Below are 14186 nucleotides of genomic sequence, written 5' to 3'. Positions count from 1 at the left end.
GTAAACTCTTAATTCACAAGTTATACAGGGTAAGGAGAGGATGGATAATTCCAAATTTCAGTCAAGACAAAGATGGTTAAAATTATAGCACAAAATTATTTTTATGTAAACTTCAACTAAAATGTCCAAGATTCAGGTATACACTGATAATTCTATAAATATTTAGATTTTCGGATGTCAAGTGCAACAGTTTTCACACACAAAATTACACCAATAACCAAAAGGTTGAAAGTCTTGTGTCATATATTTTTAGCTAAATGCTTTATTATTATTATTAAATACTAGTGGAAGATACAAATTCAATTGTATGTTTCTCCCTTCTTTCCCTCGTCCCTTTCTTATCTAGTTCCTTGTTCTCACAACCCTAATTCTGCGCTGTGGACATTGAAAGCTATGAAGTCTTTCTCTGCCTATGCTACAGTGCAGTATTAGTTTCAAAGGAGAAATGCTATAATTATCCAGTAGTTGATGTAGGCCCAAATTACAATATTAAAAGTGTGCTGTTTTTTGGTTACTATGCAGTTCAAAAAAAATCTAATCTGCAGGTGTTTTCACTTATTTGTAGTAATTTTTAAATTTCTTGTAAGTGCTCCAAGTTTGTGAAACACAGTTAAATTTCAAGTGTTAACCTGCTACACACGTTGAACATGTGTGCAAATAAATATACATACACAATATTCAATTGGTTGTGCAATCCAGTTAACACATACTTAAGTACTTAATACACTGTACTAGGTGACAGGGAATAAAGAATTGTATTGCACATAGCTCCTGTCCGCAAAGGGTTGATGATTCAGAAATGACTTTAAAAGCAAAGAGAATACTATAGCATTCGATAAATTCCAAAGTTATTCAGATAACAGTGGTAAAATTTTGCAAAAGAGGTAGGCATTGAAATAAATAAAAAGCAGAATCAGACCTATAAATACAGAGAACAAACTGATGGTTGTCAGAGGGAAGGGGGTAGGAGATGGGCAAAATGGGTAAAGGGGATTGGAAGATACAAGTTTCCAGTTATGAAATAAGTCACAGGAAAGGCTCAACATAGGGAATATAGTAAATGATACTGTAATAGCATTGTATGGTGAATAATGGTAGTTGCACCTGTGGTAAGCATAGCACAGAACTGAATCACTACGTTGTACACGTGAAAATAATACAACACTGTGCATCACCTATACTGAAATAAAAAACTTAAAAAAAAAAAGAGGTAGGCAATGAACAGAACCCAAGAAAACACAACTTAGGTAAAGAATTTGTACAGAGAAAGCATGGAAAAGAAAGTCAGATCATGAATAGCCTTGAAGGGTATGATGAAGAATGCCTATTTCTAGCTTTAGGAAGGCTTATCAGGAAAAGAAACAGCCTTAAAAGCCAACTTTATTGAGCTGGTATGTTAAGATCATTCAGAAAAATTTCCTTAAATGACCATGTGCAACACAAAATAACAGCCAACACTTAGTAACATTGTCAGGCACTGCTAGTTCTAAGTACTTTCTACACATTAACTCATTTAATCCTTAGAACACCTTTAAGAGGTGAGAACTGTTACCACTATTTTACAGATAACTGAAGCATAGAAAAGTAACTTGCCCAAAGATCACCCAGCTAGCAAGGGCAAAGTTGGAATTTGAATCTACAGTGTGTCTCTAGAATCTAGGTCCTTAACAGCTCCATACCTGCTTTCTTTCATTGCAGCTAGAAATATTGCTATGACATATTTTTGTATATGATTGTAAAAATAACATATATGCAATGCATATTTTAATAATACACTTTGGAACACTTACTTCATTTTTTGTGGAACATTTATTATATAGAATTATAGACAATCCCTGATCAACTTACGATTTTTTGACTTGACAATGGTGTGAAAGTGGTATGTATTCAGCTGAAGCCTTACTTTGAATTTTGATCTTTGCCCAGGCTAGCAATATGGTAGGAGACTCTCTCACAATGCTGGGCAGCTGCATTGAGCTACAGCTCCTGGTCAGCCACATGATGGAGAGGGTAAACGACCAATACACTTATGACCATTCTATACCCACACAACCATTCCATTTCTCACTTTCAGTATGGTATCCAATGAATTACAGAACATAGTCAACACTTTATATTAAAATAGGCTTTGTGTTAGATGATTTTGCCCAGCTGAAGGTAATGTTAGTGTTCTGGGCATGTTCAAGGCAGGCTAAGCTAAGCTATGATGTTTGCTAGGTTAGGAGGGGTAGATGCTTTTTTCACTTAAGATATTTTCAACTTACAATGGGTTTATCAGGACATAACCCCATTGTAAGTCAAGGAAGATCTGTAGTTTCCATGAATAAGACCCTAATTTATAATAGTGAGCCAACAAGATAGTAGTCTCAGCTTTCAAATTTCCTCCAGGAATCAATCAGATTAAAAAATTAAGGGTCGGGGCACCTGGGTGGCTCAGTGGGTTAAAGCCTCTGCCTTTGGCTCAGGTCATGATCTCAGGGTCCTGGGATCGAGCCCCGAATCGGGCTCTCTGCTCAGTAGGGAGCCTGCTTCCTCCTCTCTCTCTCTGCCTGCCTCTCTGCCTACTTGTGCTCTGTCAAATAAATAAAAAATAAATAAATAAAAAATTAAGGGTCTCCTTTAGTCTCCTTGGAAACACTGAATTAAATCCTGGTGTCCATCAGAGGGGAAGCAAAAGATGTAAAAGATTCCACTCAAGCCCTTTTTCTGGTGGTTCTGTGGGTTTTCAAGGTTACTTCAGGCTTCCCATGGGCTACCTGGCATGATTTCAGCTCCTGGGAGATTTCTCTGGGCTCATGCTGTTCCTTGCCCTGAGCTTGTCAGGTAATCCTGGAAAGCTAAGAATTGTGGCAGAGCAGTGGCTCCTAATCTATAGAATGGTGAGTGATGCCAAGACGTCAATTACTCCATGTGAATCGCAAGGATGGTCTACAACCTAAGTATTAAGTCTTATATTTATGTGCTACTACTTGAAAAATTAAAAAACCTACCAGGTCAGATTAAGAAAGGGGTAAGTGCACACAGAGTAGGGAGTTTAAGAGTGTTATCCTTATGTCTGAAAAACTATAATTTATTTCTAAAGCCCTAGCACAGCATTGCTTACACACTAGGAATCATCACGTTTAAAGTGATAAAAATTAAGCTATTATGAAAAGCACTTTTGAATAGAGCATTTACTAAAATTTAGTTGATTTAGTCATTATCTCCTCAACTGTAAGCTAAAAAACTCCAGGGGATTCTGGCTGCCTCAGCTGGTAGAGCATGCAACTCTTGATCTCAGGTCATGAGTTCAAGCCCTACAATGGGTGTAGAGCTTACTTAAAAAACAAAACACCCCCTACCAAAACCCTCCCAAACAATGGCTAGAGTCTATAATCCTTTGGATGATTTATTGAATAATCAGAGTATTAAATATTTAAATGAAAAATTTGAAACAAAAATTAGAGATGACAGTAGTTATCTATTAGTTATCTATGTAAACATTACATAAAAATTACAAGGAATAGCATGGGTTATACAGCGGTATCATGAAAACTAAAATGCTACTTAAGTACATGTGACTATGTGATGACAACCTTTAAGTTGTTAGGAAAAATTTATGGGTGTTTGAATTTTAAGAAATGAGGATACTAAATCACAGTAGCCATTAGAAAAGTTGCATAGTTAAAATTTTGATAACGTCGACCTCTAAAATACCAGACAGCAGAGTTTAACATAAGGAATATGGACAATAAATGAGAAATATGCCACGCTAAAGAAAATTCAATATAGGGGAGCCTGGATGGCTCCGTTGGTTTAAGCGTCTGCCTTTAGCTCAGGTCAAGATCTGGGTGTCATGGGATGGAAGCCTGCATCAGGCTTCCTGCTCAGCAGGCAGTCTGCTTCTCTATCTCTTCTCTGCCCCATCCTCCTGTTCATTCTCTCTCTCTCTCGCAAATAAAATAAAATACAATCTTAAAAAAAAAAAAAAGAAAATTCAATAGATATAACTTGGTATTTTGAGGACACAGCTTATTCCAGAAATAAATTATGATTTCAGGACTTATGAAAGCCAATTTGTTCTTCCAAAAAACAAAAGGTGTTTCGTATCTAGACAAAATGGACTGTTAGGCTTACCTAGTAGTTACATATTTTAGAAGAAATGATTTCTTTGATGTAAAGTATAACATTAAGAAAACAGGATGTTACAAATTTTCATAGGTTATGAAGGACAGATCTTTGGAGACTGGGGACTAATGAATCAAAACATAGTTGTAGAGTCCCTCTACCACCAAGACTGTCACGAGGATTGTGTTTACACCGCAGTGTGACTGGGAGCCTTGACCAAACTGGCTGCTTTTGTACGCCGGCCGGCACCCCATCCGTTTAGCTTAACAAAAGAGGTGAACAATTTGGCCCTTGGGAAAACTCTGATGAGAGTGATCCATAGATAAAATGGACTAACTCTCCTGGAAGTATATTCTTTATCACGAGGGGTATTCAGACTGAGAGACACATGCCAGGGATGTGGTTGGAGGGATTTAGATATGAAATGGTAGCTCAGTTAGATTTGCAAGAGTTCTTTCAACCCTGAGAATCTCTGTTCTTCAGAGGTAGCTCAGAAAAACACCCAGGAGAGAGGCCAGAACCACTACTTCCTTCTCCAGAGACCCCAAGTAGAAGCCCGTCTGAAGCAGTGCTCATCATGTCATTTAGAACACAAACCCAGGCCAGGGCGGCTCAGAGCTACTTCAAAGCTCTGTCTAGATGGAATGGAAGAATAATGTCTTACCCATCATGGGGCTGCTGTACATGGTATTCTGGTTACTTGTAAAGTCTGGGAAAGTAGTAGAAAGATCCCACGCTTTTCATGACGTGGAATATAATGACAAGAGAAGTAGAACCACCTAGGGGTTGCTAATAAAAAAAAAGTTTCTCTAAAATCAATGTCCTTATTTTTACTTCATGGAAGTCAATCTGGTTATATCAATCAAAATTCTCCTTCTACAAATTTATCAAGGAAATAACATGTATACTAAGCTGAATAAAAAGGATACTTATTAAAATGTTTATACCAGTTTAAAAAACAAATGGAATAAACCAGGGTGCCAGGTGGCTCAGTCAGTTAAGCATCTACGCCCTGCTCAGATCATGATCTCAGGGTCCTGAGATGGTTCCCTGCTCAGCGGGAGTTTGTTTCTCCCTCTTCCTCTGCTCCTCCACCTTCTCTCTCAAATAAATAAATAAATAAATAACTTAAAAAAAAAATGGAATAAATCTAAACATCCAACAATATAGGACTGATTAATATACTGTGGTACAGTTATACCTAAAATAATGATATAGATCTACTTTTGATAAGTTATTTACAAAACATCTCCAAAGTAAAAACATAGTATTTCAAAAGAAAGAATGTTATGATCATATGTTTGTAGAATCACATGTGCCACATGCATAGAAAGACACATACAACATATTATCAGCCCCATAAAGTGAACATAAAAACATATAAGCTAAATTTTAAATAAACTATGTTCTCTGGTTGATATTAAATGACAAGGCTTATTAACTGAAAAATAACATGAAATAAAAGCATTACCTAATGTCACATATTTTATTTAGTTGTTGTGTTATAGAATTCCTACTTAGTAGGTCATAGTTTAGTTATTTAGGTTTTTTTTTTAAATTTATCTATTCAACAGAAAAAGACAGAGATCACAAGTAGGCAGAGAGAGAGGGGAAAGCAGGCTCCCCGCTGTGCAGAGAGCCCGATGCGGGGCTCAATCCTGAGATCATGACCTGAGCCAAAGGCAGAGGCTTAACCCACTAAGCCACCCAGGCACCCCAGTTTAGTTATTTAATACAGGAATTTGTAAAGACAAACATAGGTAACAGCATACTTATGGTTGAAATATTGGAACTGGGCAGTTTAAGCCTTTTTCTTCTTTCTGCCTTTTTAAAAATAAATTTTAAAAAATGGAGAGCTAGAGTTTCATACTGATAATATGAGAAACATATATGTAGGGAACTGAGAATGGGTGTTAAGAATTAGTGGAAGAGGGGCACCTGGGTGGCTGAGTCTGAGCCTCCAGCTCAGATCATGATCCTGGGATTGAGCCTTGCATGGGGCTCCCTGCTTAGCAGGGGATGTGCTGCTCGCTCTCGCCCTGTTCCTCCACCCTGCTTGTTTTCTCTCTCTCTCTCTCTCTCAAATAAATAAATAAAATCTTTTAAAAAAAATCTTAAAAAAAATAATTAGTGGAAGAGGTTATGCTCAAAGAACTGGACTCTGTTGACAAAACCAGTACATAGGTATTAAGACTTGATTTATTCAACAATTATGTATTATATACCTGCTTTGTGCCAGGCAGTTTCCTAAACACTGGGAATTGGAGCATGTGGTGGCAGAGATAAACAAGAACAGAGTAATAAGAAAAATATCAGGGGGTGCCTGGGTGGCTCAGTGTTGTTTAAAGCCTCTGCCTTCAGCTCAGGTCATGATCCCAGGGTCCTGGGATGGAGCCCTCCATTGGGCTCTCTGCTCTGCGGGGAGCCTGCTTCCTCCTCTTTCTCTCTGCCTACTTGTGATCTCTGTCTGCCAAATAAATAAATAAAATCTTTTTTTAAAAAGGTAAGAAAAATATCAGATGGGGCTAAGTGCTATGCCGTAAGTGTAAGAGTGATGTGCGAATGATTATGTGAATGTTTTTATGTCGCGTGTTCAGGGAAGGCTTTTCTGAGCAGGCAACATTTAAGCTGGACCTGAACAAGGAGCTAGTTATTAAAAAATGAGGGGAAAGAGCATTTTTAAAGGATTTATTTATGAGAGAGAGAGAGAGAGAAAGAAAGAACAAGCATCAGAGGGAGAGAGAATCCCAAGCAGACTTGGCACTAAGTGCGGAGCCCAGTGCTGGGCTCAATCTCATGATCCTGAAAGCAAGACCTGAGCCAGAACCAAGAGTCGGCCTCTCAACCAACTGTGCCACCCAGGCACCCTGGGGAAAGTGCATTCCTTTTTTTTTTTTTTTTTAAGATTTTATTTATTTATTTGACAGAGATCACAAGGAGGCAGAGAGACAGGCAGAGAGAGAGGGGGAAGCAGGCTTCCTGCTGAGCAGAGAGTCCAATGTGGGGCTCGATCCCAGGACCCTGAGATCATGACGTGAGCCGAAGGCAGAGGCTTTAACCCACTGAGCCACCCAGGCACCCCGGGAAAGAGCATTCTAACCAGAGGGTCCAAGGTGAGAATGAGTGGGAATGTGCTAGAGGAGTGAGGCTGGAATGGCAGCAGTGAGGCTGGAATGGCAGCAGCAGGAGAGAAAGTGTTGCTACAAGATGAAGTTTAGAACGATGGTCAAGGACCAGAGATTATACAGGATTCTCAAGCTAGAGCAAGGAGTTTCAATTCTGTCATAAAATCAGTGTGAAGTCATTGGAGGGCTTTAAGGAAATGATGTGATCTGATTTACATTTTAAAATGATCACCCTAGCTACTATGCTGTTAATAGGAAAAAGAACCAAGTGGGTATACTATTTAGGAGGTTACTATAGCTGTCCAGGCTTGGGGATATAGTTGAAGGAATCACTGGCATTTGGAGAATATTTAGAATCAAGAGTTACCTAGAAGAATATGTTGGAAACTCATGACAGAGCTCTGGGGCCCTCCACCAAGTAGTAATGTAAGAGAGGATGATGAACCAACAGAAGGAGCTGTCAAGTATGGTATCATGGAAGCCTAAGGAAAAAAAAAAATCAAGGAGGGAATAGCCAATGGTTTCAAACACTGGTGAGGTTTAACAAAATGTAAACAAAGAAGTGACCACTGGATTTGACAATAAGGAAGTCACTGGTGTCCTTATTTAACAATAGTGATCTCAGTAGACAGTGATGATGAAAGATTAGGCAGATGTGACATACATTGTCAGTTATTCTGAAGAGTATAGATGATAAATACAAAAGCCTACTTTCCTAGTCCTCCTTGGGCACAATAGCCATTCATGCATCACAACAGCCCTTTCTATAAAAACAAGTATTAAATAGGCAATATCATCATTCAAAATTGTTCCCAAATCTCAAAATAAGAATAAAAGAATTTCCCTTCTAAGTCTATGAGACAAATGTAGAAATTCTCCCTCTTTATGATCCTAAAATATAGCCACTAAATCTTACTAACTTGTTCTTTTAAATTTTTCGTGGATTTGGGGCACCTGGGTGCTCAGTGGGTTAAGTGTCTGACTTCAGCTTAGGTCATAATCTCAGGGTCCTGAGATTGAGCCCTGCATTGTAGAGCTCCCTCCTTGTCATTGCTTCTCCCTCTCCCTCTTCCCCTCACCCCACTCACGCTCTCTCTCTCTCTCTCTCTCTCCCAGATGAATAAATACTAAATAATAAATTCTTCTTGGATTTAAATGTTCCTTTTTAACCTCAAGACAGCTAGGTAAGTTAGGCTCTTATTTTATACCTGAATTACTTCAACAGTCTATTGGCTGTGGTGTAGGACTCTAAGCCCCTTCTTACTCATTTTGCACCCTAGTGCAAATAATCTTTCTGAGAAGCCATTCTAGTACATGCCTCTCGGCTCAAAGTTTTCTGTGTTTGTTTGTTTGTTTTAATGGCTCTCTAACTGCTATTGATCCCAATGAACACTCTTAAGGCTGATATTAGGTCCAGGACCACCACACCTGGCTGTGCCTTGCCAGATTCTGATGGGAATGCTGCCTCTTGGAGATACACTCTGATGTGACCCTGCTTCAAACTCCACCCAGAGTCTTAGCTGTCTCCACTGCTGCTTCTTCATCTCTTTCACTTCTCTCCACATAGTCTCTCTGTGCCAGTCAAACTGTTCCCTGTGCTCTACTCATTTCCTTCCTTGTACTACTGCTTGTTCTTTTCTACCTACTAAACATGGCTGCTGCTTCTTTCTAACACTTCTGAGATTTCTGAAGAGTTTCTCAAGTCCCTGTTTTTTTCCACAAAAGAGCTCTTTCCTAACTCACTTCCACACTGATCTTTCACTGACTTTATACTCTTCCCTAGAACTTACATAATCCATCTAGGCTATGAATGGTTACTTCAGAGCGCTGGCCACAGTCCTGAGTTCATGAATTTAATCTCCACATGGGTAAGTTTCACTGTGCTCCATGAACAGACTGTACTGCTAACTTCAGCCAACCTTTGCCCAGACATGAGCACTTAACACAAATGAGGCCATGAAAAAGGAAAGGATAGAGCAGTGCAAATCAACCATCACTTCAGGAAAAACTCAGCATTTTATTATAGTTCCATGGGTAACCCAAACCATCTATTTCTTTATAATATTCCTAATATTTCATGGATGTATATATCCTAATGGATTAAGTTCTACATACACTGAACAACTTTTGGTTTCTCATCTATATGTTCCAATCTCAAAGGCATGTGTTGTATGGTTCTGTTTTAAGTGAGAATTGTAAAGGTTCCTAGAAATCATGTAGTCTAATCTATCTCACTTCCAGATGAAAAAATAAGGCACAAAAACTCCAGCTTTCTTGTTCAGAGTTGTATACTGTTGGAGTTAGAATCCAGTTTTCTTCAATTAAGTACAACTTGATTTTCATACTATGAGAAGTCTTTAAGCACAGAATAAAAGGCAAAGTTGACTTAAATGGTAAGTGCAAAAAATAGCAGCTGCAGCTGTGAACAAGAGCCATTTCACGTGTGCACTATTGTTTTATTAATATTAGTTACACATTAATATTTTCATTTATAGTTTCTTCATATACAAAAATATTCTTTTTTTGTTGTTAAACAACAACAAAACATAAACTGAATTTTAAAAAAGTCCTCAGTATTCTATTATGGAAAAGGCAAGTGATCTATAAACAAACTTATCATGGACTTTTTTTTTTTAAGATTTTATTTATTTGAGTCAAGAAAGAGCTGGGGAGAGACGGAGAAGCAGGCTCCTCACTGAGCGGAAAGCCCAATGTGGGGCTCGATCTCAGAGTCCTGAGATCATGACTTGAGCTGAAGGCAGACGCTTAACTGACTGAGCCACCCAGACACCCCAAAGACTTACTTTTAAAAGCAACTTTCTGGAATTGCATGTAGTTTGAATTCAATCAAATATTTTTGCTATACCTCTACATAATACAATAACCACCGAAGTGCAAAATTATAATTAAAGCATTGCAGTATTCTGAGGTGTCATCTGGAATATCAAGTCATATGTATGTTTTTATAATCTATCTTTTCAAATGTTGGCCATAAATTTCAATTGTCACATAATCCAAACATCCAATTAAACAAATCACCATGAGTTGTGAAGTATTTTGTCAAGGGCATCTTCCTTTTAATTCTCATGATGTAACACTGACTAATAGCTTAGAGCATGAACTCTGAGGTCAGGCAACCAGTTCTACTACTTGCTAGTTGTTTGACTTTGTACAAGTTACACAACTTCTCTTTACCTCAGTTTTTGTATCTATTAAAAGGGGATAATAATAGTATCAACCTTCAGGGAGTAGTTAGAGAATTAAATGATTATTTATAAAAAAATTTTAGACTATTATGACACATAGTGATCACTATGGAAGTGTTTGTTAAATTTAAGATAAATATAAATACAGGTCTCCCTCTCATTTTGAAGATGTGAAACCTAAGTCTGTAAAATCATTTGCCCAAAGTCACACACATATTTTAAGTAGAGAATTAGCTCTATAAACCTGCTTACTAACACCAATAGTTCTTAATTCTCAATCACCAGAAGCTCATACTTATTTTTCATTTCACACAAAAGTGACTCAGACCTAACCTTTCAACTCAGAGAGACTATCTTCAAGGATTCCTGGTACTATATGAATTTGGACAACTACTCCTTTCTTGCCTTATGTCTTTCCTTTTAAAGTTCTTTCGCTTTAGATATTATGGAAATGTCTAGATTATGCACTTCCAGAAAAAGCAAGGGGATATTCCACCTCAAAACATTATTCTTATAATGCCTGGCAAAACTGTACAATTACATCTGCTTATAAATAAAGTGTTTCGGTGTTCTATTTTCTGCATTTAAAAACAGTAAGAGTTAATTAAAACCAAGAGTGGTCCCTTTATTGTCAAGGAAAAATAAGCAGCTTCTGTGGGCAAAATGACAAGGGAAAAGTTTTTTCTTTTTTGTTTTTTTATAAAGTAAATTTTAAAAAGCCAACACTTGGCTTTTGTATAGAAGTCACAAATTAGGGTTGCCTGAGTGGCTCAGTTGGTTAAGCGTCTGCATTTGGCTCAGGCCACAATCACAAGGTCCTAGGATTGAGGCTGGCTGGCATTAGGCTTCTCCTTTACCCTCTGCCCCTGCTCGGGCTCTCTCTCTGTCTCTAATAAATAATATCTTAAAAAAAAAAAAAAGTCACAAATTAAAGAACTCAAAAAAAACCCATCAAGAGCATGTATTTTCATTCATTTGTACCTTAGGAAATTGGGCTTCAGAAATGTAAAGGAACTGCTCCGACACACATGGCAATATAATGGCCTATTAGTCCAATTCCGGTTCTGGTTCAGGGAAGAATCATGGATGGAAACTCAGCCTTAGGTAGTTGGTTTCATACTCAGGTCATTTTTGTTGTCCATACTGCATCAATTATCCAACCTCTGAATATAGATTCTGATCTTTTACTATAAAACACTTTCGTATCTAATCCCCAATCCGTGTTTTCCAGTGAATTCTAACTGGACTTTCCAGTTTACATGGCTACTATTCTGCATTCTTCCCAGAACGGTCTGTTTCTCTGCCCATGCAAACACTCTGAATCCCATTTTTTGCCAGTGAGACATAAGATGTTTCAATCCAGGTGTGTCTCTGCAGTATCTATCATATGATATGAATTGCTATAAGCCATGGCTACCCAAACCAAACCCGACACTTTAAAAATTGCAAAAGAAGAGTTGTGAATGAGTGAGAAAACACCAAAAAGGGAAGACAAGCAGGAATTTAAAGGCTTACAAAAGAGTACACTGTTAGAAACAGCATACTTTCCAATGAAGAAGTTGAAAACATGCCAACTTTTTTTTAGTCCCTGATTTCAGTTAATTTCAACTTAGGTGGGAAGCATATACAAAAAAAAAAAACCCTCTCATAAGCTTCAGGTGTTCCCACTGCAATTTCTCACACTACTATAATGGTTGTATGTCTCTAATTAGACCATAGGCTTTATGCGTGTAGGAGCCAGGTAGGGTCATCATTCTATTATCAGTGCTTAGGACAATGCCTGGCATATAGAAGGTGGTCAATGAATGCATAAGCAAAATAAAAAAGTATTTAAGTGTAGTTATTTAGCTAATTAAAAGGCTTTAGCATTTGTAGATGATCTTAAGATCTATGCTGAAGTATGACCAGCTCTGAAGAATTTTAAAGGGCAGGTAAACTCAAATGATGAGCCTTACAACAAATGGCAGCTTGAAAGTGGTTGGGATAGCAAGCAATGTACAAGAAGTTATTTAACTTCTATTTTACATACTATTTATGTTTCTCAAAAATGTAACTCATTCACAGTAAAATTGTAATAAAGAGTTGTTAATCACCCCTCCCACCACTAAAATTACTATACTCAGGTATGTTCCTGGGCCTTAGTAATCAGTTTTTCAAGAGAATTTATTTCCTCAATTCCAACTTAATAGCCGCTTCTACCATCTGATAGTGTCTTCTCTAAAATACTAAGAGTAGGTAATTTTGAGGGGCAAGTCTCACAGATTTCATCACACTAAATCTCACAGAAACCAAAGGAAAGTCCTTGGCTATCTCTAATTACTAATTCTCTACTCTATACTTAATAATTAGCACAACCAGTATAACCAATGGAAATGAAGAGAAGGCTGGCCTAGTGATTTGACATGTGGAAATCAGGGTATTTTAATTATTTTCAATGCCTTAAAGTGTTTCTCAAATTTGTCTAATGCTGCTGCTCATGCTTGTAGACATTCTGACTTACAGGAACTATTATTTTGCAAATTCTATGTACATAAAAAAGCTCAAGATAATAGTGAACAAAATCAACATAAGATCATTCTTAGATATTTTATGTGTAATAGTTGTTGTTTTTTTTTTTAAGATTTTATTTATTTATTTGACAGAGAACACAAGTAGGCAGAGAGGCAGGCAGAGAGAGAGAGAGGAGGAAGCAGGCTCCCCATTGAACAGAGAGCCTGATGCAGGGCTCGATCCCAGGACCATGGGATCATGATCTGAGCCAAAGGCAGAGGCTTTAACCCACTGAACCACCCAGGTGCCGTTTAATAGTTTTTATAAAGCACTTTGAACTTCTTTAAAAGGGACCTAAATAATGTTAAAAGCTGAATATTTCTAGTTTTAAGACTAAAATTTACCTTTTCTGAAAGTGTAAAAGGTATGATGTGAGATATGACAGGCCTTATGTATTCAGTACTCAGGCCACACTAAGTTTCTATGTTCTCTAAGTTACTTAGAGCCAAGTAATAAAATAAGTAGCAACTCCTTTTCCACCTTTGCAAATATTGCATAATATAAAGAAGCAATTACTAATGAGTTTGAATTTACCATAAAAGCATTTCCATTAAAATAATTTTAACTAACAGTGCTACACAAAATAAACTCTTTTTATAGTAGTAAAACAATCAGCGAGTTCATAAAAAAAATTTCAATGTAATTTGTGCAACTTATTTATTGTTGGATTTTTTTCCCTAATTGTTAATGAATACAGTATTTTCTAGCCCACACAAGAGTAAATAGAGTTTACATAAGGATAAGGAAGGTAAAACTTGTACACCACACAACTCTGAAAGCAATTCTCTTCCCAGAGGACTATACGTGGCAGTCCTAACAGACATTTCCTTTTCCTCTTCAATTCAAATTTCCAATTACACAAAGTCTCTAGCCTGTGAGTGCCATCCATATTCCCCTCCTGGCTTCTTACCAACTCAACTGTAGTCATTTGTGTGGAGATAAGGGTATTTTTAAAAGAAAACAAGAAAAGAATAAAATAATTAAGATTAGGAATCAAAATACAGAGAGAAATGGGAGGAAAGGAAGAGAAACAAAATGAATGAAGAGGAAACAACAAATAGCAGAATAAGAAGGGAAAAAATATAAAAATAAGGAAAACAGAGTAACAGTAAAGCTAGAGGAAACTGAACAAATAAAGGGAGTAAAAACCTCTAAGGAAAGCTAATACTTTGTTTCCTAATTGTTCCTCAGACTTTTT

General features: G+C 37.3%; 1 protein-coding gene across 10 annotated transcripts in view; it reads right to left on the bottom strand.

Moving 5' to 3' along the window:
* Nucleotides 1-14186, bottom strand: part of FAM214A (family with sequence similarity 214 member A) — a 90765-nt gene that overhangs the window by 29667 nt on the left and 46912 nt on the right. The gene's annotated exons all lie outside the window — the stretch shown is intronic.

This window comes from Lontra canadensis, unplaced genomic scaffold (assembly GCF_010015895.1).
Source record: "Lontra canadensis isolate GAN:19392208 unplaced genomic scaffold, GSC_riverotter_1.0 scaffold12, whole genome shotgun sequence".
Lineage (NCBI taxonomy): Eukaryota > Metazoa > Chordata > Mammalia > Carnivora > Mustelidae > Lontra > Lontra canadensis.
The sequence above is the reverse complement of the archived record's forward strand: the minus strand, read 5'-3'. Positions and strand labels throughout refer to the sequence as shown.